Source organism: Grampus griseus, assembly GCF_964374135.1.
Source record: "Grampus griseus genome assembly, chromosome: 15".
In the NCBI taxonomy this organism is placed as follows: Eukaryota; Metazoa; Chordata; class Mammalia; order Artiodactyla; family Delphinidae; genus Grampus; species Grampus griseus.
Window position 1 is genome coordinate 53,628,974 of NC_139009.1, and position 5,722 is coordinate 53,634,695.

General features: G+C 41.0%; 1 pseudogene across 1 annotated transcript; it reads left to right on the top strand.

The window, feature by feature from the left end:
* Positions 1-2,618: 2,618 nt before the first annotated feature.
* On the top strand, positions 2,619-4,074 carry LOC309834200 (putative RNA-binding protein 46; annotated as a pseudogene). The gene has a single exon. The product of its transcript is annotated as a putative RNA-binding protein 46 (transcript).
* Positions 4,075-5,722: the final 1,648 nt, after the last annotated feature.

Genomic DNA, 5,722 nt, shown 5'->3' on the forward strand with positions numbered 1-5,722 from the left:
AGGATTTTTGTCAGGCGAAATTCTGATGTGTGTCTGTAAAACTACTCCTCCAATGAAACCACAATTTCTCAAGTGAAAAGTAGTAATTCCTCACAACTGGCAGGAGAACCCGTCAGTAGCCAGTGTGGAGCCCAGCGTTAACGGGTGTGGTGCAGCTGGTTTGGAAGCCTACCAAAGAGACAGCAAGTAAACATGACGGTTGCCTGGGTGCACAAACACCAAACCAGCTTCTCATCACCTCATCCCTGAGACAGTCCAGTCACAGCATCTGTGACACCCACAAGTAGTTACTTGTCAGCTCCTGTCAAGTGCAGCAGCAAGGGCCAACCACCCCCAAAATGCAGATCTTAAGGACAAAAACACAATAACAGCAGTTTTTATAGGAAGCTAAGCAGTGTGTGTGTGTGTGTTTGTGTGTGAGTGTTCAGAAAAAGTGGTCATTTTCTAAGGTGAGTATAAGACAAGGGACTGTGTTAAAAGAGGAAATATTTCTCCCCTTCTAAGACCACATTCTTCTCTCTAGCAAGAGGCTAGGCAGGGCTAGAAGGGAAAATTGGTTAGAATTTTGCACCCGCCCAACTAACTACAGAAGGACACCCTGGGGGACAGTCTGCTAGGCTACATGGAGCTGACCACATGGCACTTCATTTCTCACTCATGTGGGTCTCAGGGAAGCAGTGTGAAGTGCTTTTGGAATCTATAAGGAGAGTGAGGAAGGAAATTGGAAGCATGCCTGGCTGGGGTGGCATGAATAGAGGAATAAAAGATTTTAAATACAATTTTTATCCCCTTGTGTGGATTGGAATTCAACTACAGGGCATAGTAGAGCTTACAGGATTATGGTGGGTGGTCTCCCCCATGACAGGAATTCAATAAAACTCTCTTACCCCCAATTCCTCTTCCCCATCTCTTTGTTTCTATTCATTTACTCATTCATTTATCTATACCCTGCCTGGTTCCCAAAAGCAATGCAGCCTCATATTCTACAGGCCCTGGGGAGCTACCAATGGTTTTTAAGCATGGGAGGCTCCATGATCAAATATGACTTTTAGAGCATCTAGAATCAGTGATGAGGATGGAATTAGAGAAGACAGAGGCCAGCAGCCATCCAGATGTGTACTAACTAGTGGCTGTGGAGGAGAGAGGATAGAGCTTAGTTGAGAGGATAATCAGGATTTCTTGGCTGGGCCAAAATGTGGTTGGTGGAGAAAGAGCAAAAAATAACTAGAAAATTTCTTCTTTAGGTGATTTTGTGAATGATGACACTACCAAAGAAGATTGACAATACAGAGGAGGAGAATTTTGGAGCAGGGGAGATAAAAAGCACGAGGAACCACTTTAGTGAAAGATGCCATATAATGATATGTCCTGTTACCAGTGCAGGGGACAGATAATGTTGCTAACGAGGGTCATCTTTTGCTCCAATGATCTGTTGTGGGTTGACCTCCAGCTGCATCATGTGAGGTTGCTCTGGTCCACATCTACAGCTGGTCTTAGATGCTGATCGTGCCCCATGGTATGATCACTATGGTCACTACAGGAACTTTGAGAGTGTAGGAATGGGGCAGTACAAGCCTAAGCCCACCCCTTAGAGACCACCCAGAAGACCTCTTTTACTGATAGTGGTCCCTGCATGTACCACTTCCACATCTAAATATCTAGAGGTTGGACAGACATCCACTGGTAGTGGAAAACTGAGTACACCAGGGTAGGTAATCTGACTGTTGTGATCATCCTCAGGCCCTGCCTTGAGTCTCTGCTCAGATCTGACCTCCTAGCCTGAAGGATGGAGGGGGAAGAGGAATCCTTTCCAAGCAGCCTAGTCTCTCTTTTCCCCCCAAACACCTTCTGCCCATCTCAGAGCCTCTGCTCCTCCTTCCTTGTCCCCAGAAAGTCTTCCTTTTCCATACTGGGCAAGTCTATTAGCCGGGAAGCTTCCTGAGTGGGAGAGTTGTTATCTGTTGAAGCAGTCTACCTCTGGACTTGGTATGCTGTCTGTCTCTGTTTGCTGCACACATAGAAAGCTTTCGTTCAGCTTGGAAGTTTTTTTGTTTTGTTTTGTTTTGTATTGCTTATTTATTCTCACTTTGTTTTAAATAAAAGTTTGAGGGCTTCCCTGGTGGCGCAGTGGTTAAGAATCTGCCTGCCATTGCAGGGGACACGGGTTCGAGCCCTGATCTAGGAAGATCCCACATGCCGCAGAGCAACTAAGCCCATGCACCGCAACTACTGAGCCTGTGCTCTAGAGCCCGCGAGCCACAACTACTGAGCCCACGAGCCACAACTACTGAAGCCCGTGCGCCTAGAGCCCTTGCTCCACAACAAGAGAAGCCACCCCAATGAGAAGCATGCGCACGCAAGGAAGAATAGCCCCCACTCGCCACAACTAGAGAAATCCGGTGCGCAGCAACAAAGACCCAATGCAGCCAAAAATAAAATAAATTAAAGGGAGACCAGGCTAGGCGCGAGGACCTCGCGAGCTCCTCCACGTGGGCTCCCCTCCCCCCTGCGGTGACCCCCGCTCCCACCGACTGGCCCCGAAACGGTGGCGGCGGTTTGTGGTCGTTGGTCCCAGGCATTTAGCACCAACATTTGAAGACCCGAGGGGAACTGCAACCATGAATGAAGAAAATACAGATGGAACAAATGGATGCAGTAAAGTCCGAACTGGTACTCAGAATGAAGCAGCATTACTTGCTTTGATGGAAAAGACTGGATACAACATGGTTCAAGAAAATGGGCAAAGGAAGTTTGGTGGTACGCCTCCAGGTTGGGAAGGTCCACCTCCACCTAGAGGCTGTGAAGTTTTTGTAGGAAAAATACCTCGTGATATGTATGAAGATGAATTAGTTCCTGTATTTGAAAGAGCTGGGAAGATATATGAATTTCGACTTACGATGGAATTTAGTGGTGAAAATCGAGGTTATGCTTTTGTGATGTGTACTACAAAAGAAGAAGCCCAGTTAGCCATCAGAATTCTTAATAATTATGAGATTCGACCAGGGAAGTTTATCGGTGTGTGTGTAAGCTTGGATAATTGCAGATTATTTATTGGAGTTATTCTGAAGGAAAAGAAGAAGGAAGAAATCTTGGATGAAATGAAGAAAGTTACAGAAGGAGTTGTAGATGTCATTGTTTACCCAAGCGCAACTGATAAGACCAAAAATCGCAGTTTTGCGTTTGTTGAGTATGAATCTCACAGAGCTACTGCTATGGCTAGGAGAAAACTAATTCCAGGAACCTTCAAACTGTAGGGCCATACCATTCAGATAGATTGGACTGACCCAGAGAAAGAGGTTGATGAGGAAACCATGCAGAGAGTTAAAGTTCTCTATGTATGAAATGTAATGATCTCAACTACAGAGGAAACAATTAAAGCAGAATTCAATAAATTCAAACCTGGTGCAGTTGAATGAGTAAAGAAACGTAGAGATTATGCTTTTGTTCACTTTTTCAACCGAGAAGATGCAGTGGCTGCTATGTCTGTTATGAATGGAAAATGCATTGATGGAGCAAGTATTGAGGTAACACTGGGAAAACCTGTAAATAAAGAAAACACTTGGAGACAGCATCTTAATGGTCAGATTAGCCCCAATTCAGAAAACCTGATTGTGTTTGCTAACAAAGAAGAGAGCCACCCAAAAACTCTAGGCATGGTACCAACTCTTCCAGCTTGTCTCAATGGCCAGCATGGCCCAAGCCTCCCCGAAATTGAAAGATGCGCTTATCCATTTTTTCCTGGAACAAAGCTTACTCCAATTAGTATGTATTCTTTAAAATCCAATCATTTCAATTCTGAAGTAATGCATTTGGATTATTACTGCAACAAAAATAATTGGGCACCACCAGAGTATTATTTATATTCAGCAACAAGTCAAGATGGGAAAGTACTCTTGGCATATAAAATCGTTATTCCTGCTATTGCAAATGGATCCGAGTTACTTCGTGCCAGACAAACTCTGTACTACGTTGGAAGATGCAAAGGAACTGGCAGCCCAGCTTACGTTACTTCATTTGGACAGGGAACACAATCTCTTCAGCCTGGACCTATGTAGAAGAATTTGGAGAAAATAAACAGGTCCTTTCTGATGTTGCTTGAGCTTATTCTCCTGCAGTTGATCTCATTCCTGTTGGCTTAATATTAAGTCCCATGACAACACTAAGTTAACATTCATTTTTAGCCCTCATTTATAGCACCAGGAAAATATAGGAAAAACTTTACCTGTGCATTAGATGGCCTAATTTCTTCTGTTCCTAGAAACACCGTACATTTTATAAGTAATCACTTCATAGTCATTTTCACACCCTTGGCTTACACTACACCAAAGAACATAGTTGAGTTTTTGGAAAGTACAGGATTTACAAATTTGGTCTTTAGTACTCACACACATCTGTAAACATTATAACTAATGAAGCAATAAATTATTGATACGTAAAATGAATGTTTATTGTGGAACAGTAATATTTCAAATGTTGGTTTTTAAAGAAATAATTTGGTTTAATTTTTGGATTTTTCTGTACTGTAAGTTGATAATGGTTTCTTGAAGTTTACTTTATAAAGATGATTCATTTTACTGTTTTATGGTACCAGTAGGATTCTAATGTTAAATTGGTTTATTGGGTTGTATAAATGTTTACATTAGTATTTAAATAATGAAATATTGGAGAGTTTTTGCAGTCCAGGGGTAAATGTTTCTGCTGGTTTGATACCTAGTACAGTTTCAAAAAAGAAGCAAATATGAATTCACTGTTTTATATCTTTTCTTCATGGACGACCCCTTAGTGTCAGTACCAAATTTAAAAGGAGCTTCATTGTGGATAGAGCAAGAGAAATCAGAGATTCCCTTTTTTGGTGATCATAAAGATACAAAACAATTAACAGATATCCAAGAAACAGATATCCAAGAATGCATTCTAGTAAGGTCTCTGAAGCATTGTGTCAGTGACAATTTACTTAATACTGACTGATGAAACTATCAGGATTTGCAATGCAGTGAATGCTGAAACAGTCTTTACCAGCAATATAAGATTATCAGGATTTTGAATGTTAGAACATTATGTGATTTTAGTTTTAATGCTTTGTCTCTTTGAATTAAATTTGTAACCATAAAGATGTGAAGCATAATTGTTATGTATTTATTTACAGACTACAATTTCTGTCACAGTTCAGTAAATAGTCTTTCCCCTGTTAGTGCTACCCTCTCTTCTGGGACTCCCAGTGTGCTTCCTTACACTTCAAGGCTTTATTCTTATCCAAGCTATCCTTTGTCAGCAACAGTATCACTTGCTAATGGAAGCCATGTTGGACAGCGGCTATATATCTCCAATCAGGCCTCATTCTTCTGAAGAAAATATTGTAAACAGGAGTATGAAACTTTCCTTGTAAAGCATGCAAATTAAAATGCTGTTTTATTTTAGAATCAGGTTTGTACATTTGGTTTTAAAATGATAATTATATATTTATTTCAACATAGTGAATATCAGTCACAATTCAGAATAACCTACTGTTGTAAAACTTGTAAAAATGCTAAGTTTTAAAAGTTACTCAGTGATTTCTCTTGATAAAAGTATAACAAACTGCTGTTCTTTTTAAACTTTTGGGATTTTAAATAACTTCTGATTCCTGAGTGGTCAGTAGAACCCAGAAGTTTACATTAAATTTTTTCATTATAACTTTGCTAAATAGAGTTTCACAAGTATTAAAGCACTTGCAGACAATGGT